The sequence below is a fragment of the Natator depressus genome, chromosome 1 (assembly GCF_965152275.1).
Source record: "Natator depressus isolate rNatDep1 chromosome 1, rNatDep2.hap1, whole genome shotgun sequence".
In the NCBI taxonomy this organism is placed as follows: domain Eukaryota; kingdom Metazoa; phylum Chordata; order Testudines; family Cheloniidae; genus Natator; species Natator depressus.
In genome coordinates, this window is record NC_134234.1 from 16,270,719 (window position 1) to 16,292,516 (window position 21,798).

Consider the following 21,798-nt stretch of genomic DNA (forward strand, 5'->3'; position numbering starts at 1 on the left):
GGGACAGCTGAGCAGGTACAATCCTGCACAGGTATCTAGAGTGGGGATCTGTCCTGCCTTCTTTGCACATTCCTTGCATTAGTGTCTCCTTTTAAGGCTCACTGTGGCCTGTAATTGTACTAGGTCCCTCCTACTAATGGGCCCCTGACCTTGACTGGATACTGTGGTGCTACTGCAAAACAAACAAACAATCATCCAAACCTCCCAGTGAGCTCAGGAAAACAGGATCGGGTTCTGGGGCTGGAGAAGTTCTGACGGGCGTGTCGCTGTCACCTTGCCCTTTAAAATGCAGGCCTCCTGCTGCACCCTATGTCAGTGCGATCCCAAGCATCACTTCTGTAATCGCTCCTCGGCTCCTCCCCTCAGTAAGAAGGATCAGTGAGTATGAATGGGGAGGCAATTCCACTGTACCAGGTACTGTAAGCAAAGCAGGCACAGAGAAAGAGAGGCAGGCAGGCGAGGAGAAGGGTCCGTGCTTTAACTCTTTCCAGACGGGGGCTGTTCGTTTACCTGGGACGTTAATCTCTTCGCCAGGCAGACTGGGCTTCCCTGGAGCCTGGACTATTCACTGAGCACTCAAGGAGACAGTGGTTCGATGTACTGCTAAGGTAAGTCAGTAACCAGTGCCGGTCTGGGGCTGTACAGCACAGGATGTCTGGATTGTTTGATTCTTAAGGATTTGCTGGAAAGCCTCTTAGAGCTGTGGGTTCTCTGGGCGGTAAATACATTAACACTTTACTGGGTGGTTTGCTTGCTTTTTTGTGTCCCAGCCCTGTCTGAGTCGGCAGTTGCTACCGTTTAATAGTTATTTGCATGGTGGAGTTTTCTGCCTGGCTTTGCTGGCGTCATTATGGGCTTTGAATCCCACTAAAACGCTTTGTTTAAAATGTAGCTTCTCGCAGGTTATTAACAACAAAGCTGTCAGTGCACTTGCCAATCCTGTCAAATTGCGCATTCAGGCTCTCTCATCGTAGCTGTTAATATCAGAGCGTTTGCTGATTTTGATTACACCAGGATCATGCCTGTGAATCCTCTGCTCTTCTTTTAGACGTATCAGTGTCCATAATCTCCTTAGCGGTTTCCACCGTTTGAGGAAAATGAAGGGTTCAGCTGGAGTATTTGTGGAAGGGTTGGGCTGCGGGACACCGCATACCTAAAGAGTTATTAAAAATTCACTGATACGTGAATCAGGTCTGGTGTCCTAGTCTAAATCAACTCTGCCTAAAAGTAAAAACTTCCCAGAAATGTTCAGAGCCATATTTGTCCAGGACTCATTGTCCTGCTTTGCCTCCATAGCAAGGATTAAAGAGCTCTGTACTTTCCATGCATCTACTTAATTTAGCTTGGGTCACTTCATAACAACAAGGAGGCTGAATTCATTTGCGGAGAAGAATGTTGCTTTTCGGGCCATGCTCCCCACCTGCTGTGCGTGGGTGTGAGAAGGGGAGCGCCAGCACTGGCCTCCGAAGGATGAACACGAAAGACTCTGCAAATGGTGACACGACAGAGAAAATGGCCTCAGATCCCAAATCATGAACAGACTTGCCAACATCAACGCTTCTGTAGAACGTAGGAATTGCCAGAGTGGATCAGACCAGTGGGTCCATCTCTGTATCCTGTCTCTGGTCGTGCCCAGTTCCAGTGTTTCCCATGGGCAATTATAGAACAATCTACCATTTGGGGGAACTTCTTCCTAACCCTGGGCAGTTAGTGATTGGCTTCTGAGCTAAGTAAAAAGGCACAGATGGCAAGGCAATTCCAGTTACACTGAGTCTCTTAGGGGGTAAAATCCTTTGTCGTCTTGGCCCTGTGGCCATTTCAGGCCCTATGTGCCATGGAAGTAGTGTGGCTGTAATGCATGGTGGGCAGGCCGTGGAGAAACCGCATAGGAGTGCTCTACATCCCCTCTACATTGCTTCGCTGTGGAGCAATGCTCCCTCCAAAGCCGTGTGGACAGAGTTTAGAGTTGGGATGGGCCAGTGGATTTGTGACTTCCTGGTTCCCCCTGGCCAAAACCCTCCACAGAGGGAGCTGGCAGAGGCCCAGGCCGCTCCTGCAGCCTCCAAGGTGCCATGCTCATGCAGGAGTGGCTCCATGGTCCAGTGGGGAGGATTCCGATCTCACCCCATGAAAGAGCCCTACCGGGTCAGTCAGGCTTTGGCCGTTTAGTGAAGCTGTTCCATGAAAATGTGGCTTCATTTTGTCAAGCCCAGCTGTGTTGGATTACAGCTCCAGCTCCGATCCTGCAGTGAGGGCCCCATGGGTTCCCTGGAACAGCTGGGGTGCTCTTGGTCACAACACAGCTCTGAAGAGGCAGCATGGTCTTGTGCTTAAAGCACTGGATGGGGAGTTAAGAGAGCTGGGTTCTGCTCCTGGCTGTGCCACTGACTCTCTGTGGGAACTTGGACAAGTCACTTAGTGTGTCTACCTTTCAGAGTAGCAGCCGTGTTAGTCTGTATTCGCAAAAAGAAAAGGAGTACTTGTGGCACCTTAGAGACTAACCAATTTATTTGAGCATAAGCTTTCGTGAGCTACAGCTCACTTGGTTAGTCTCTCAGGTGCCACAAGTACTCCTTTTCTTTTTCTGTCTACCTTGTGCCTCAATTCCCTATTTGCAAAATGGGGATAATACTTCCCTACCAGTAAGGAAAAACCCTTTAATGATTAAGCGGTGCTTAGGTACTGTGGTAATGAGGGCCACTTCAGGACCTAGGTAGATGGGCGGTAAGGATTGGAATGTTATCACCTGTTGCATGGCAAACTCTGAATTCCACTGATTTCCAAATAGCTTTATCTGAATTGTATTTATTAGTCATTGTGAGTCCATAATGATAGACTGCTGGCGATGTGGGCTTTTCAGTGGAGGTTATTGACTTTGTCACTGAAAGCTTTTCATTTCACTGTTAGAACAATTGTGCTGTGCCAGGAGCAATTCAGTGAGTGCAGAATGAGTTCCATACATAGGATGAGATTTCGGATCTCAGTTCCACAGGGGTAAGTTTGGAGGAATTGCCTCTATCTTCAGTTATTCCAGATTTACACCAGCGGAGCTGAGATCAGAATCTGCCCCATACATACAACACCCCATCCCTGCCCACCCCAGCCCCAGTCGTCTTATTTCTAATTAATTTGCCCCTTGTTGCTCTGGGCAAGAGATATGGATCACTTTTTGTTTTCCCTGGACCAGCTGTTTGCGTCCAGTGTCTCTGTCTCATGCTTGCTAACTTGTGACTTCACAATCCTTGGGTTACCATGGAAAGGATTATTCGGTGATTAATGAAGGCATTGCCAGCTCACAGGTTAGCAAAGCCTTTCCTGGAGCTGCGGAGAATGGCTGCAGAGCTCAGCAGAAGGAGGCGGGGGGGGGGGGGGGAATCAGGAGAAACTACATCTGGCTCTCTTAGGTGTAAGCACATCTTATTTGTCTTCCTTGACATAGCATCGTCAGATTGTAACTGCTGTGCATTAATGGGACTGGTTCCCTTTGGCTGCGGTAGGAGGGAGCCATATGCAGTGATCTGTTTGTGGGCGAGCCAGGATGTGCTCAGTGCTTTCCAGGTAGACAAGCTGGAACGGTCCCTGCCCTTTGGCTGAGCCCTTTGCGGACGTGCACACGGTATGGGAGATGGAACAGGGCAATTAGAGGCAATCCGAGGCACCCAGTGAGGAAGGAGACAGGCCCTTAGTTGCTCTTAAAGGTGGGCAAGGATTCAGGAGCAGATCTTAACTCCTGAGGAGCGACCAGCGGCGCAAGCAGGGAGCATGGACCACCGAAGCCCAGAGCAAGATATTAGTGGGCCTGTCTCTGTGCTGTGTCTCTAGGAGGTCAAGCTCAGGGGATGTAAAGGTGGCTTTTATGCCACCTTTGTGCCCTCCAGATTCTGGGCTGCTCTGCAGGGCCCAAACGATCCCTGGAGTAAGTTAGAGCAACCCTCTAGCTGCTCCCATTTACAGCAGTTCACCTCGAGCTGCATGTAGACTGATGCCCACCTCTACCGAGCTCCCCGGCACCCTCTGCCAGCCTTGTGAGGGGTCCACTCCGCTGCTTCCAGCGGCCCTATGCTGTGCCTGTCATGGGGGACTTCCCCCCCAGCCTCTTGTGGCTCCTTTCCAGTCTTCGTACGCTCCTCCAGGGGCCGGAGCGAGAGACAGAGTCTGTCCCAGAAGCTCCCTCTGTGGCTGTGTCCAGCCTGGCCCGAGGCTGCCCTTTATGGCAGGGGCTGACAGATCGTTCACGTAATTTGGTAAAGGCGCATGCAGAAGCTTATCAACAAAGAATGCAACGCTAAGCCCCATCCGCCGTCGGGTCGGGAGCAGCTGATGGGTGCTCTGTCAAGGCAGGTGTAATGCGAGGATATAATTTCCTCCCTGACACACGCTCGATTGCCAAGTCCTGCCAAAGAGGACATGTAAGGAGGTGCAGTAATCTAGCCTGTGGGCTATGTAGACCAGCCTGCTGAGTGAGCCTTTGTCACAGCTGAAGATGAGCCTCGGAGGAGAAGAGGCGTTTGGGATACAGCGACACGAATCTGTTTGTTTGTTTCTCAAGCCAGACCCTGACAACTACCAGCGTTCGCTTCCCTGGCTAAATCTGAGGCCTCCACCCAAAGGGGAGATGGAATGCGGAAGAGAGCAGCCAGGGATGTGGGCTCAGGTGGTTGCGTTTAGCTTTTTAAAAAATGTTGGAGAGTCCGATCTCAGGGAAGGGAGGAGTTGAGTCATGAGCAGGGAGACCAGCTGATGCAGATGAATGGACTGGTGGGCATTTTGGTGGTGGCCCATAGGCTCTGGCTACACTAAAAATGTAACAGCTGCACAGTGGCAACGCAGACACCCCCTGCAGCGACAGGAGGGGTTCTCCCATCGTTCAGTGGTTCCCAGCCTGTGGCCCGTGGGCCAACTGCGGCCCAATCAGCACACAGCTGCGGCCCCTGTGATATCCCGAGGGCCATCCAGGCAGTATATATATTGTGTGGATGCGGCCCACGTCACACGGAGAGATGCATATGCGGCCCACAATGGTAAATAGGTGAAGAATCCCTGCAGTTAATCCACCTCCCTGAGAGGGGGCAGCTAGGTTGACAGGAGAATACTTCCATCAACTTAGCGCTGTCTCCACTGGGGGGTTAGGTTGGCTCAGCTACGTCTCTGGGGGGCGGGAGGTGGATGTACACCCCTAAGAGATGAAGCTAGGCCAGTGGACGTTTCCAGTGTAGATAAGATCTACACGAAGGGGAGACCGCCGAGATCCCGATCTGGAGCGGAGTTAAGCAGGGCTGTCCCCTCAGCCCCATCATCTTTAACCTTGCCAGGGAGCTGTTGCTGCGAGCGATCTCCAGTGGCGCAGATGGCTTCAACCTCCACGGTGAGAGATTGAGCGTCCTGGCTTACGCGGGCGACCTGGTCCTGACCGCGGACGACCCAGAGAGCCTCCAAGGTATGCTAGATGCCACCAGTCGAGCTGCCGATTGGATGGGGCTCCGCTTTAATGCAAAGAAGTGCGCATCTCTCCACATTGACGACAGCAAAAGGGACTCGGTGCAGACGACGGGGTTCCGGATCCAGGGCGAGCCCGTCATCCCCCTGGCAGAGAGGCAGGTGTACGGGCACCTTGGCACGCCGACAGGTTTCCGTGTCCGGCAGACACCCGAGGACACCATCCAGGAGATCTTGCATGACGCCACCAAGATCGACGCCTCCCTGCTAGCACCATAGCAGAAGATAAATGCCCTGAACACCTTCCTGATCCCCTGCATCTCGTTCGTCCTAAGGGGATCCGCTGTGGCGAAGATACCCCTCAACAAGGCAGACAAGATTGTCCGGCAGCGGGTGAAGAAGTGGCTGTTCCTTCCCCAGAGAGCCAGCAACGAGCTGGTCTACATTGCCCACAGGCATGGTGGTGCCAACGTCCCCCACATGGGTGACCTGTGTGACATCACGGTGATCACCCATGCCTTCTGCCTGCTGATGTGTCCCGACACCACGGTAAGGAACATCACAGCAAACGCCCTTCCTGACGCGACAAAGAAGCGGATTGGCAGAGCCCCCTCCAAGCAAGACACTGCCACCTTCTTGAGTGGTTCCCTGGATGGCGAATTCGGATGGGATGGGCGCGACATCGCTCACTGTGGTCCCGCGCTCGCAATGCCACACGTCACCTGGGGAAGCGCATCGGCTGCCGCTGGGAGTTGTGCTATGAGTGCCAGGAGCTGGGAGTCCTGGTGCCACAGATCAGGTCCGCCGACAACACCATCATCACCCTGAGCGCCAGGGGCCTGCTGGAGAGGACCCTGAAGGCAGCCATCCACTCACTGTACATGGAAACCCTGAAGTGTAAACCGGACCAGGGTAAAGCCTTCGAACTGACCAGCAAGTGGGCCGCCAGCAACCACTTCCTCGCCGGGGGCGGCTTCACCCGTTTCGCCGACTGGCGGTTCATCCACCACGCCCGGCTCAACTGCGTCCCGCTCAACGGAGCCGTCCGCCACGGGAACCGAGACAAGCATTGCAGGAAGTGCGGCTACTCCAACAAGACCCTGCCCCACGTCCTGTGCAGCTGCAAGCCCCACTCCAGAGCCTGGCAGCTGCTCCACAACACCATCCAGAACCGCCTGGTGAAAGCCATGGCACCGCGCCTGGCAGAGGTCGCCGTGAACTGCGCCATCCCCGGTACCGACAGCCCGCTGCGACCCGACGTGGTAGTCACCGACGAGGCCCAGAAAAAGATCATCCTCGTCGACATCACGGTCTCCTTTGAGAACAGGACCCCGGCCTTCCGAGAAGCCTGAGCTCGTAAGCTGGAAAAATACGCCCCCCTGGCCGACACCCTGAGAGCGAAGGGCTACGAGGTGCAGATGGACGCCCTGATCGTCGGAGCCCTGGGTGCTTGGGACCCCTGCAACGAGCGTGTGCTGCGGACCTGTGGGATCGGTCAATGCTACGCACGGCTCATGCGGCGCCTTATGGTCTCAGACACCATCCGATGGTCCAGGGACATCTACACCGAACACGTCACCGGCCACTGACAGTACCGGGAGGCATGAGCCGGAATGACATCGTGCTTCAACTAGGAGAAAGGGACTGAGAGACTTTTTTCCATTGGACCATATGAACTGGAACCATAAACTCACTGAACCTTAAATCTCACCAAATGAGGGTAAATCCATCCTCATCATCGTATCCACTCATTATACTCCACACCCGAACATAGCCATTACATGAACAACACACCCCCATATCTCAATGTCTGTACTTTGACCCGTTAACCTTTTACCCCCAATCAGGGAGATTGCAGATTATGTATTCCTTACGCCACCCGTTCCTAAACCGAACTTCGCGCCCCTTGATAATCTGTACCTTATTCCCTGAGAACCGGAAACTTCTATGCTTGAACTCTGTACAGTTTTCCTTTTTATTTTAACATCCTCTTAATAAAATTATTAAGATTTCAGTGGAGAGGTCAAGGGCTGATGGGGCCATGGGGACTGAACTACCCCCTCACCCTTGGAGATCATCCCTCCAGGTCAAGATTGAGGGGAAAACTGTTCTGCCACCAACCTTGTTGTATCTGTTCCGTGTGGGGAGAGGATGTCAGTTTCCAGAGCAGCAAACTGAGCATCTCTCACCAGGACTAAATTCATTAGTAAGAAAAGTGTAACCTTACCGCTCAGTTTAGCAACAGGGCAGTGGAAAAGTGGGAGGAGCAACCGTAGGTGTCGCAGGCACAAATGGGATGTTCAGCTCCCATTTAGAAATTAGATTGTAAGGTCTGCAGGGTAGGGACTGTCTCTGACTGTGTCACTACACCACAATGCAAATCATTATTAAGGGTGCTAATAAAACCTACCCTTTAGGGGGAATCTTTGAATGTTGGAAAGAACAGGGCTTGGAACAGAGCAGGTACTTAAAACGGGTCTGATTTAAGCACCTAATTTAAGCTTGGCTTGTTTTTTTTTTTTTTTTTTTTTACTTTCTGTCTCTTCCATTGACCTGCTGCATGACTTGTGACAAATCACCATGTGTCTGATTCCCCTCCCACCCTTGACATTAGACTATATGCTCATCAGGGCATGGACTGTCTCTTACTGTGTATCCCTTCAGCACCTCGCACGTTGGGGCCTTTGGGTGCTATCATAATACAAATAATAAACTGAATAAGAACTTTTTTATGCTTCTGAGCCCCTGCAGCTCCTGTTCAAATCAGAGGAAAAATCAGACCACACTTATATAGGCTCCTGAATATGGATGTGAGTTCTTAAAGTTAGGCACCTAAGTTTGGAAATTTTGGCTGTAATTTCTCTGTGTCTCGACTTGTACACAGATCATAAATAATAATAATATCGGCCAGGAGTCACATGAGGATCCGTTCATTCATGTTAGCAAAGGGCTTGAGATGAAGGGTACGTAGAAAAGCAAAGTCTTCATTATTACCGTTGGGCTAAATCTGAGATCCTTGGTTTTTACAGAGTCCTTGCTCAAGCCAAAGTCTTACTGAAGTCACTAGGGTCTTGACTGAGGAAACACTGAGTAGGTCTTCAAGTTGTGACCCATTATTAATCCTGATCCATTCTTTTCACCTAGGGGTGGATCCAAAGCCCACTGAAAGTAGGGGCGAGACTCCCGTTAACTTCAGTGGGCTTTGGATAGAGTTGCCAGCTGTCCAGCTTTTCCCAGGATCCTTCTGTTTTGAGGGTGGCTGTCTGGAAAGTCTGTGCACGTGCTCAGTACACACTGCCAGCTGCCCAGATTTGTGGGGTCAGGATGTCCTGGGTTTTTGACCCTTAGAGGTAGCAACCCTGGCTTTGGATCAGGCCCTTGAAGACGAGAGAAGTCAGGGAGATGGATTGGATTGCACTGACGAGTTAGGCAAAGATTTTCACACTGGGGAAAACCATTCAGGATGAAACATTGTCTGCTAAGGGCTTGATTCTGACACTGATACCCAGGCCGAAATCAGTGGGGCTACATGGAGTCTGGTGCTACTCAGTGTAAAGGTGGCAAAGTCAGGACTCTTAGTGATAGAGTTAGCTATCTATTGTGACAGGGTCTGGCCGGATGGCTACAGGAGAGTAATAGAAGGAAGATATATTAGCCCCAGGTTAAGTAGGTCCCTTTTCCCTGGGTAAGGTAACAGGGAAGGTTCCAGAACAATCAAGAACCTTCTGGAGACAATTAAGACAGGCTGATTAGAACACCTGCAGCCAATCAAGAAGCTGCTAGAATCAATTAAGACAGGCTAATCAGGGCACCTGGGTTTAAGAAGGAGCTCACTTCAGTTTGTGGTGTGCGTGCGAGGAGCTGGGAGCAAGAGGCGCTAGGAGCTGAGAGTGAGAACGCGTACGGTTGGAGGACTGAGGAGTACAAACATTATCAGACACCAGGAGGAAGGTCCTATGGTGAGAATAAAGAAGGTGTTGGGAGGAGGCCATGGGGAAGTAGCCCAGGGAGTTGTAGCTGTTGCGGAGCTGTTCCAGGAGGCACTCTAGACAGCTGCATTCCACAGGGCCCTGGGCTGGAACCTGGAGTAGAGGGTGGGCCTGGGTTCCCCCCAAATCCTCCCAACTCCTGGTCAGACACAGGAGGAGTTGACCTGGACTGTGGGTTCACGAAAACGGCCAAGCTGAGGGCTGCCATGAAGCTCCAAGGTGACCAAATCTGCCAATAAGCGCAAGACCCACCAAGGTAGAGAAGGAACTCTGTCACACTATCTATTAGTCTGCTGCCGGATGAAGCAGAAATAGAAGCTAGGCTTCAATTGACTCCTTACTGAATGCATTGTGGTCCGGGGCCAGGGCACAGGCTGGGGAGTCAACAAGAGACATGGGTTCTCTCATGCAGCTGTGAAAAAGACCAATATCATTTTGGGGTGTATTAACAGGAGTGTTGTAGGTAAGACACGGGAGGTAATTGTCCCACTCTGCTCCACACTGGGGAGGCCTCAGCTGGAGTACTGGGTCCAGTTTTGGGTGCTACACTTCAGGAAAGATGTGGACAAATTGGAGAGAGTCCAGGGGAGAGCAACAAAAATGATAAAAGGTTTGGAAAATCTGACCAATAAGGAAAGGTTAAAAAACTGGACATGTTGAGAAAAGAAGACTGAGGGGGTACCTGATAACAGTCTTCAAACGTTCAGGGCTGTTATAAAGGGGATGGTTATAAAGATCAATTGTTCTCCATGTCCATTGACGGTAGGACAAGACATAAGGGGCTTAATCTGTAGCAAGGGGGCTTTAGGTTAGATACTAGGAAAAACGGTCTAACTATAAGGGTAGTTAAGCTCTGGAATAGGCTTCCAAGGGAGGTTGTGGAATCCCCGTCCTTAGAAGTTTTTAACAACAGGTTGGACTAATACCTGTCAGGGATGGTCTAGGTATACATGGTCCTGCCTCAGTGTAGGCGGCTGGATGAGACAACTTCTTGATTTCCCTTTCCTCTCTACATTTTAATTAGTCTATTCCTGGCTCTGCCACTGATATCCTGTGTGACCGTGGCTATGTCCCTTATCCCAGCTGTGATTCCATCTAAGAAATGGGGCTAATACTATTTACCTCCCCCGTAAAGTGTTTTGAGATTTACAAATGAAAAGCAGGGCCTACAAGCAAGGTGGTGTTATTGTTAAAACACAAATAGAGTGCGTGCAAGACCCTCTCTGTAACAAATGACAAACTGAATTGCAGCAGAAAGAGGAATTATGATCTTGTGGTTAAGACACTGATGTGGGGCTAAGATCTGGGTTCGGTTCCTAGTTCTGGCATATACTTTCTGAGTGACTTTGGGCAAGTCAGCTGATCTCTCTGTGCCTCAATTCTCTCTCTGCAATGAGGACCATATGCCTTTAGCTCTCCCACGCCTCATCTGTTTAGATCTTGCTCCACAGAGCTTACAATCTAGTCTCTTACTATGTGTTCATAGATTTTAAGGCCGTATGGGACCACTAGATCAGCTAGTCTGACCTCCTGTATGTTACAGGCCACTATACTTAACCTTCTCACTCCTGTACTGAGCCCAAGGAATTGTGTTTGACCGAAGCACATGGCCCAGAAAGGCATCCCGTCTAGATCTGAAGACATCAAGAGATGGAGAATCCACCACTTCCCTGGGTGGTTTGTTCCTATGGATCATCATCCTCACTGTTAAAAATGTGTCTATTAGTTCTAATTTGAATTTATCTGGCTTTTACTTCCATCCATTGGTTCTTGTTTTCCCTTTCTCCACTAGGCTACAGAGCCCTTTAGTACCCTCTTGCCTGCATAGTGCCTAGCACAACGGGGCCTTGATCTAAGTTGGGATCTTTAAATTCTGCCATAAATAACAGGTGAAACAGATCAGAAATACCAGCTGGCTCCAACAGCAAGGGAAGCATATTGCTCAGATTGGTTCAGCCTCCCGGACTGCTTTATGCTGAAATGAGGCCTGGCTGCATTGTGAAATGATATGTAATTCAATTAATTTTGTTGCTGTTGCAAAGACACAGTCGCTGTCAGAGGTCTGAGTACAAAAGGCAATTACCCTCCTTTTGAGGCTCTGCCTATTTCAGGGCAACAAGCCTGTATCGGATGGCCCAGCAGCGCATTGTTATGCTCTGGCTATGCAGAAGCACGGGAATGGAGGAAAGGTTGGGGCTTTTGTTCTGGCCCTTTGTCTGCCATGGCCTGTCAAATAGATTGAATGCAGGGCAAGTCGACTGACCTTACTGGAGGTGGTTTAAATATTGATGTTGGCTTCCTGATGAGTCTCAGATGATGAATACATGCCTGTGAACCATTGATTTTTTTGTTTGTGTTTCCAAAGAGGGTTTTGCCCTGTCTTATTTGCTGCTGGACCTACTGTAGGAGACCTGGGGGATCCATCCATCTGTCTGCGTTGTGCTTTGCACTGCTACTCATCACCGTGATATATGAGCCCCTTCCACAGCTTGATAAAAGTAACTGCCTACTGGAGAGCACACTAGACTGCCTTTTAGGAGACCTGGATTCAAGTCCCACCTCAGCTACAGACTTCTGGGGCTCATCTTGGGAATGACACTTACATTAATCTGTTCCTCAGTTTCCCAAGCTGCAAAATGGGGATAATAGTAAATCCATTAACGATTGTGAGGTGCCCAGAAATTACAGTGATAAGGGCCATATAAGTACATAAATAATGAAGTTTCTGCTCCTTTTGTGGACTACAGAAAGCTCTTTTGGGGTTAGGTATTCTGGGTCTGTGCTTGTTGTTAATGTCAAACTTCTGCTACAGCCCTGAGTTGTCTCTCTGGGCCAAACTCAATGCAGGTGTAAGAGGTTGCAACTCCATTGACTCTGATGGGAACTGTCTTTCATTAGCTCAACACTACTGAATATCAGGCCCCTTTTGGCTAGGGTCTGAGATCTGGATTGAAGGGCCTAATTTTCAGATTTTAGCCATTTTCACCCGGTCTGAGAAGTCTCCAGATCTGCCAGCGTGCACCCTAAAAGCACTGTGTGTTCAAAATACAACCCAGAGCCCTGGCTTACTGCTTTGGGACTTCCTAAATGAACCAACAATGGACTGGGTGAGCCATCACGGTCTAAAGTAAAAGCACAGAGAATACGTTTAAGAAAAGCACAAACACAAATCAACAACAATATACATAACGTGACATTAACACTTAAGGCACAGCTGAGGTGGGGAAACCACAGAGGAGCCAGTTGTGGCTCCTTGATCCTAGGGGTGCAGTTTAGAGCTGCCTCGAGGTGGCTCTAAACCATGAGCTGGCTGCAATGGCATGCAAGGGTCCGGCCACCAGCCGGTGATCGCTGGAACACAGCGAACTCTGGCAATGCCTCTACTACTTTTAGCTTCTTGGGGGTACCCCAGTTGGACATTTAACATGGCTCTGCACAGTTGCTGGCTTCCTCATTTCCCCAGAGGTGGTCGATCCCTGCTCTGCACCAGGCCCTGCCCCCACTCCACCCCTTCCCCCAAGGCCCCACCCTGCCCTGCCTCTTCCCACCCCTGCTCCATCCTGCCCCACCTCTTCCCTTCCCGTTCTGCCCCCTCCCCCGAGCGCACCCCACCTCGGTCCTTCCCCCAGTGCCTGCTGCCCGCTGCTGAACAGCTGATCACGGTGGGAGAGAGGCGCTGGGAGGGAGGGGGAGGAGCTGATTGGCAGGGCCCACCGGCAGGCAGGAGGCCCTGGGGGGGAGAGGGAGGATGTGATCAGAGGGGCTGCCGGTGGGTGCTGAGCACCCACTGCTTTTTTCCTGTAGGGCTCAGGATCGAGCCTTCAGAATCGTTGCTATTATTATTTTACAATAAGCAATAGCTGATGACACAGGCACACACACGCTGAAGCCTGGACTGCAGTATAATTTACAACACTGTGCCCAGGACTCGATACAGCTGGAGGATGGAGGGATCTGCAGCTAGAGCAATAGGGAAAATTGCATTTACTCAGTTACAAATAAACTGTTTTACTGGAGGTGCTCAGATGCCATGGCGATACAGACCACATGAGAACTGGCTAGCTCAACAGAGAGCAGAAGAAAGCTATATACACATTTATCATAAAAATAACGGCACCCACCAGAGTGCAGACAAGAGCTGGGCTCTGACAGGAGCTACGTGCTATTCAGTTGGGCTAGGGCCTGTCCTGTCATCACCTCTCTTGATCTCCTCCTGCTGCTGGGTGCACTCCTGCCAAGCTGGCAGTGTGTGGCTGGAAACGGAGGTTTTCAGAGCATTTCTCTAGCCCCATGCCTGTATTGCTGGCTTTCTGTCTGGCCATCAGAATTTCCTTTCAGGTGTCCACTATGGGCCACCCTCCCTGCAGCTCTTGGCTGAAGCCAAGACTCAGGTGGGCTGAGACTCCTCTCTGCCTGGCTGCTGGGGGAGAACTGGCAGAGCATGCTTCAAATGGCCAGGAGAAAGTAGTGCTGATCAGGAGCTGGGCCATTAATCGACCCCACTTGGGCTGGTGTGAGAAAAGGGGCACCAGTGGACTTTGAGGGAAGCCCATATGCTCACTGGCATTGTTCCTTTGTTTTTTATTCCTTTGCATCCTATCTCCAAAAGGGTCACCAACCCACTCTTCTTAGCTTCCTAGGTTCATAGGGCCAGATGTTCAAGGGGGGTAAATCAGTGGAGCTCCATTGGAACTAAGCCAGTTTACAGATCCTTGAGGATCTGGCCCAATGACTTTAAGGTCATTATGTTCACGGGGTTTAGTTGAAGTGTCTCTCATTGGTGCTTCAGTATATCTGACTTGTGGGGCCCACTCTTCAATAGAGCGCAGGGCCAGACTTTCAAGTGCTCAGCACCCACAACCTGGGGCCAGACTTTCAAAATGAACTCAGTTCTCATTTAGGCAGCTAAATGAAAAACAGATTTTCAAAAGATCTCAGCACCCCCCGTGTACCCAGCGCCTTGAGCGCTTTGAAAATCTGGCCCCAGTTTTGAGTGCTGAGCTCTTCTGGAAATCCTAGCTGTCCTGTAACGCAGGCCTACTTGGTGTGCAGCTCTGTCCCCCTCTAATTGCACCTCGACCATCTAGAGATGGATGAGTCTGCTACAGCCTTGCTAAGTGCCACATCACTTTTAGTTCATGCAGTAGAGGCTCGGACACTAAGCTTCAGAGGTCATAGGTTCGATCCCACCCCCCCAATGACTAGGGTCTGTCGGCATTACAATAGCATCACCCCTACATCTCTTGGTCACTTCCTATCTCTCCAGGACACTGCACTCATCTATACTGACGTTCCAGTTATGAGACTCATCCCACTGCGTTTCAGTATCACCACCACATCAGAGCCTCCGTTGTGCCCCTGCTTCTGTTTTTCCTTCCTTAGAGCTATTGCAGTGACAAGCATAGCTGTTATGCAATGCAGAGCGTTAGTATCTGTATGACATTTCATTCTTGCTAGCTGCATCACAGCCTTACTGGTCATAAGGTCAGGAGCATGTTAAATAACCTAGATTTTAAAACTCATGGTAAATATAATCTGTTTGCTTGGTGTGTAGCCTGCAGCATTTGTTCTTGAGAGCCTAGCAACCCTGACAGCGTCCACAATATAACTCTTCTACGTATGAGTGGCATTCACGCTCACGGCAGTAATGTGCAGTGTTTATATCTGTTTGCTACCATGGGACTTCGCACAGACCAGAACGTCTGCCTAAACTGCATGATGGGTGTAGCCTTATTCACTGGCATTTTCGTGAGTCTTGTCAGTATCATGTCCCCTTGCAATATCTATGGCCTTGTCTGTGCGCACAAGTTGTCCTGGTTGAACTAAAATCCGTTTAGATGTCATTGCAATTTTGGTTTTAAATTAACCCTGGTGGGGGAAGGGCGAGCAGCAATTTCCCCAGCTTTCTTGCGGCACTGTGCATGTGTGTCGTGTGCGTCACCTGTGTGCATGTGTCGTGTGCGTGCATGTAGGGGGTGTGTGTGTGTGTGTGTAATAAGACTAGAAATATCTGTCTTGAAAGTGTATGTGCAACCCCATCCGCCTGACGCTTGAATGTGCACTTGGGATGTGGCAGAGCTGCTACTCCACTCTGCCTGCTCTACTGTAATTAGAGCAGGGCAAAATATTGCAGCCCAAACTCCCCCCACCCCCCTCCAATGCAGATTCAGGTCACCTGAAATGGTTCACGAACTCATGTTGATTTTGGTGAATTGCTTCGGTTGAAGAAAAACATCAGAAATATCAAACCGGTTCCTTTCAAACGTTTCCGTAATGCGGTGTGTTGATTTGGGGAGCTAGATTCACAACGCGACTTACGTGCCAGTCACAAAATCATGGCGGTCATGTTGCCACCCTTATGCCCACTAGCCCTGCGGCTGGCCACTCACCTGGGAGGTGGAAGACCCAGGTTCAGATCCTCACACTGGACCAGGGACTTGTCCCCAGGTCTCCTGTATCCCAGGTGACTGCCCTACCCGCAGGGCTGTTGATTATTCTGGACTGGGGGTGCTCTCAATCTCTCCTGTGGAAGCTGGCCCACTTTGTATTAAATAATTAAATAGTCATTGGGCCAGAGAATGAGGATGACCCTATAGTCTAGTGATTAGAGCAGTAACCTGAGAGGAGGGACATCTGGGTAGAAGGGGGACACCCCCATTCTTGTTTTGTGAATGGTGCCTAAGTCCCCTTGTGAATCTAGCCCTTCATTACCTTAGCTCTTATTTTAAAAACATCTAACCATGTCCAAAAATGAAACAAATGACCCCAAACTATTTTTTTTCTGACATTTTGAGGTGCCAAAAATTTCTGTTTTGGCTTGATCCAAAATCATTTGTTTTTTCCCCCAGTTTTTCAAAACTGCCAGCGAACTGGAAAATCAGTTGTTTGCACAGCTCTAATTGCAATACATGGGCTTGGGGCCTGTGATCATGTCTCCTTCTAGTGGTTTGCCTGATTGGTTAGCAGCCCGTTCCTTTCTACCTGGCAAAGGATGTTTCCTTCCGTTCTCATGGCAGAGGTCTATGCTTGTGCTGGAGAACCTGGATTTAATTCCTGCGAGACAACCGCGGTGTCTATGTTGTAGCCAGGCATGGGCCCTTCATTCCCTCCGCCCCTTTCCAGCCCAGGTGCTGCAGGAGTGAGAGGGGAAAAACAGAGGAGCTGCCCTGAGCTGCTGGGCTCTTAGCTTCTCTCTCTGCTCCTGTGAGAATGGCTTCAAGTTGCTGAAGAGAGAGAGAGAGGGAGGAAGAGCTCTTCCTACACCACCTCTGATTGGTTTCTCAGTCCTAGGGGGGGAGCAAATGAGGCAAGCGGCCAATCAGAAGACTCAAATTCAGAAAGACCTGGAGCTTCTTCCATCATCATGACACTGGCTCCAGCCCAGACAAAATCCCGACACTCATGAAAATATTGTGAGGGTTGGAGTCTCTAAGTGCTCAAAGGGTGTGAGTGTTTTGGGAACCCACCACAGGACAGCGCCTGTGTTTGTGGTCCTGGAGGTACCTGATCAGTTCCCTACAAGATGATTGTGGTGTCTGTAATGATGCGGCCTCAGTGAAATGTAACATACAACCCATTAGCCTGTGCACAGAGTGAGCAGGACTCTGAATAAGCCCATGCCTCATTGAGGGGCATTGACTGCAAAGGGCTTTGGTTGAGGTCTTTGGTGCTCATCTAGCAAATAGTTCCATCGGAAGAAGAGGCTTTGTTTTATTGTTCTTTTTAAAAACCTAGGAAATTATATTTTAAAAAACGATGTTAAAAACATTAAGGTTGCAAAGTGAAGCACTTGGAAGGCAGTCAATGCCCACGTTACGGTTCCCCTTGTGTGTATGTGGGGCTAGGGAAGCTTCAGGGCCCTTGTGAAGCTGCAAATTACTTAGTGGAAGCTTGTTTCTGTGTCACTGGTTTGCTTTCTCATTGCATCTGTGACTTTTAGAGCATAATTCCTTTGGGGCAGGATCTGTGTCTGGTCTTTCTATGGGTCAGCATAGCACATAGCACATATTTGGGTACTCAGTGAATAAATAGTGAGTAATAATAACAATTAATAATGGGTTTGATTTTGTTCCTGCAATAATTTTATATATATAAAAACCCTCCCCCCCAGCCCAGGTGCTGCTGTAGGGAGAGACAGCTGGGGGGAGTTCTCTCTCCCCGCCGTAGCCCCAGGGCAGCCTGCACCCCAAACACCTCAGCCACAGCCCCACCCCAGAGCCAGCACCCCCATCCAGAGCCCTCACCCCCCACCCGCACCCCAACCCTCTGCCTGAGCCCCTCATCTCCGGCCCCACTCCGGAGCCCTCATCCCCCACACCCCAACCCTCTGCCCCAGCCCTGAGCCCCTCATCCCCATCCCCACCCCACACCCAGAGCCCGCTTCCCCAGCTGGAGTCCTCACCCCCCCGCACCCCAACCCTCTGCCTGAGCCCCCTCCCACACTCCAAACACCTCAGCCCCACCGCCCGCCACATGAATTTTGTTATGTGCACCAATATGAAGGTGATGTGTCACACATCACCTCCATATGGGTGCACGTAACAACATTTATTCCGCACATGGGTGGGAAAAATTAGAGGGAACACTGGTGTAGATCAAGATTTAGGCTATGTCTAAACCAGCACTTTTGTCGGCAAAACTTTTGTCAGTCCCGGGGTGTGAAAAAACACACCCCTGACTGACATATGTTTCACTGTCAAAAGCACAGCGCTATGTCAGTGGGAGAGCGTCACCCGCCGGCATAGAACGGCTACACAGGAGACCTTACAGTCGCACATCTGCAGTGGTACAGCTGTGCCACTGGAAGATCCATAGTGTACATGGCCTTAGTAATCTTTGCCCCTCTGAATCAAAGAAACATAAAGACCCAATTTCTTCTGTCAGGGATTTTTATTCCCTTCCCTCAGAGTTGAAGCTGATGGGACCAGTCCTTGCGCACATCTCTTCCTGGGTGTGGGGGGAGCAATCGACAAAGTCTTTGTCCTTTGATGTTTCACAATGGCTCATTTGGTTTCAGTGGACCTTCTTGTGTTCAAGACCTAACACCTTCTGAAGGAAGCCAGCCTTCACATTAATTAATGCTTTTTTCCTGTTTGGTGAGTTACAGTTGCAGAGATTTACAATGCAAACACTTAGGGCTTGGCTACACTTGCAAGTTAGAGTGCATTAAAGCAGCCCTGGCGTGCTAACTCCCGATGTGTCCACACTGGCCAGGCACATACGGCGCCTGGACTCTGCAGGTGGAGCACTCCTGGTAATCCACCTCCACGAGACGCATAGAGCTTGCTGCGCCCCGCCCAGGCATCAGTGTGAATGAGGTGTTGCATTCCTACAGTGTGACTGGCCTCTGGAAACATCCCATAATCCCCTGAAGTCAAGTGGCCACTCTTCTCATTGTTTTGAAAGCTCCGTTTCTGACAGCCGGCATGCTTATCTGCTCCGGGACAAAGCAAGCCGTTAGTGTGGAATGCTGCTGTTGTGAGTATGTGTGAGAGAGACTGTGGGGGGGTGTTCTGCTACTGTCTGAACTTACAAGACCGCATGCTGACATGCTCTCTGCCCCCCAAAACACACTCCCTGTCACACTCCACCCTCCCACATTTGAAAAGCACGATGCAGCCACTTGTACACTGGGATAGCTACCACAATGCACTGCTCTTTGTGACGTTGCAAGAGCTGCTAATGTGACCCCTCCAGTGCGCTTGTAGCAGACAGTGTGAACACACGGCAGCGCTTTCCCCGCTGCGGTCTCCGAGGGCGGGTTTAACTCCCAGCGCTCTACATCTGCAAGTGTAGCCATGCCCTTAGGCCAGGTCTACCCTACACACTTACTTCGGTATAACTGTGTCGCTCAGGGATGTGAAGAATCCACACCCTGAGCGATGTAGTTATACTGACCTTAACCCCCGTGTACACAGCGCTGTGTCAGCGACCACCTCTCCTGTCCCCTTAGGGTGTCTTCTTTAAAGTACCACCGTGGTGCAGCTGTGCCGATGCAGCATGTGTTATGTAGACCTGCCCTAAATATAACCTTATAACATGGGGTACTGGTGCTAAATTGGATTAATACATGCAGCATCCGACAAGCCTTTCAGAAAATCTAAAGAGTAAACACATTTTTGTAAATCTGATACCTATTTTAATACACAGACGAGCCAGACTGGTTTCCAGCCATGCATTCATTCGTGTTCAGTTGTGGTCTAGGAGCCTTGGCATGAGCTGGTACCGGGTGTGCCAGCAGCACAACCCAATCTAAATTTCACCTACTTTGGGGCCATACAAGCTTCCTATACAAACTTGATCCACTTCCCCTTGGTCTTTCTCAACTATATATTCTCTTGCAAGTATTTGTATAGCTGGAGCCATAATTGAACAGTAAATAACTATGCACCAACAGGAAATTATACCCCCCTGTCACTTACCAGTGTTTGTCAAAAATGGCCATTCCTCCTCGTGCCCTGAGTACCATAGTCCAGATGTTCATCATATTTATGAAGAATATTCCACGTGGCAAAGCCAAGAACCCAACCTCGGTCACTAAAGATCTGATCAAAAGGCCACTGAAGTCAATGTAAAGGCTTCCATTTACTTCCATGGGCTTGGGATCAAGCCCCTAAAGTGAAAGATACCCTAAGCTAATCAATGCCCCTTGGTGTGTTAAAAGTCTACCAATAGTCTGTGTCATGGACATTCAGATCATGAGTAGTGATAAATTCTAGCATTTTCTGCATGTTACTGGTGTCACGTACTCTTACGTTGGGGTGGTGTTCTCGGCTCATTCCAAGTGTAACCTATCTTCGTGACCTCAAGCTGATCCATTAGTGTAAAGACACCTAGTGAGTTATAAACAGATAGCTTTCTCAGCAAGAGAGCACCGGCGAAGTCAGAGATAGAGACTGCCTTGTTAAAGTACAGTGTGATGACCTACCTGGCCAAGAGTATATAATTATAAAAAGTAAATTTTAAAGACACTTTTAAAAACTTTCCTATTGGAAAAAAACAAACAAACCACCTCTCCATCGCCAATCTGGGAAGAGATGGAAGTATGATTAACAAAATATTCTGGATGAAATCCTACGCCCATTGGAGTCAATGGCAAAAATCCTCTTGCCTTCTGTCTTGTGGGGATTTCACCCTTTTCCCCTCTCCCCCATAAACTGAGATCAGAGCTGGAAAGTGGTCAGATGAATAATTAAAGGTGGAACTTTGCTGTCCATGAAATCAACAGTCAACTTTGTTGGGAGAACTAGAAAGAATGGACAGTTTTACTGTTAATCAGAAATTGTGATTATTATACTAACTGGTCAAGGATTACACACCCAACTAGTCTGTGCTAAAGCATCCTTTTATTGTTGTTGTCCTGGCCCAGCTGGGCTCATCCACTTATTCTGGCCTGTCTTTTAGATCGTAGGCTCTTTGGGGCAGGGGCTGCCTTTGACTATGTCAGTACAATGCCTAGCACAGTGGGGCTCCAACCTAGTAGAAGCCTCTAGGGTATTACCCTAATGTATGTGTTCTAATATATTTAAGAGAAATAGGAGGGTAGTGCTCTACTTGACCCACATGTCTGTTATATGGATACCTCAAAAAGACTTTAGGACAGTGGTGGGCAACCTGCGGCCCGTCAGGGTAATCCGCTGGCGGGCCGAGGGACAGTTTGTTTACATTGACCGTCCGCAGGCATGGCCGCCCGCAGCTCCCAGGGGCTACGGTTCGCCGTTCCCGGCCAATGGGAGCTGCAGGAAGTGACGCAGGCCTCAGGGGCGTGCTGGCCGCCACTTCCCGCAGTTCCCATTGGCTGAGAACAGCGAACCGCAGCCACTGGGAGCTGCGGGCGGCCGTGCCTGCGGACGGTCAGTGTAAACAAACAGTCCCGCGGCCCGCCAGTGGATTACCCTCACGGGCCGCAGGTTGCCCACTACTGCTTTAGGATGATCCAAGAGGTTATAATTATGAGAAAGGGGCTGCTGGAAACAGGTGGATGGGCTGGTGGTTAGGGTGCTAGGCTGGGATTCATGAGACAGGTTCAAATCTTTGCTCTCCCATAGGTTTCCAGTGTGATATTGGGCAAGTCAATTAGCCTCTCTGTGCCTCAGTTCCCTCTCTGTACAATGGGATGGTAACACTCCCCTACCTCACAGGGGTGGTATGAGGATAAATACGTTGAAGATTGTAAGATGCTCAGATACTATGGTAACAGAGGACCATTAAAGTGCCTTAGTGAGACAGACTGAGCAAAGGAACATTTAGGCTGTATGTCAGAGAAGACTTCTCAACTGGGGTGACTACTGGATAGAAGAATACCTTTTCCAAGGATGTGGTGAAAGCCCAATCTCTTGAATGATAGGAATCGGGATGGGTAAAAAGCACAGGA

General features: G+C 49.9%; 1 protein-coding gene across 1 annotated transcript in view; it reads left to right on the top strand.

Annotated features, from left to right (window-relative positions):
• Nucleotides 1-400: 400 nt before the first annotated feature.
• Nucleotides 401-21,798, top strand: part of MYO7A (myosin VIIA) — a 183,785-nt gene continuing 162,387 nt past the window's right edge. Inside the window, exon 1 of the mRNA XM_074955335.1 lies at nt 401-608. The gene's annotated coding sequence lies outside the window, so the exon portion shown is untranslated. The remainder of the gene's footprint in view (nt 609-21,798) is intronic.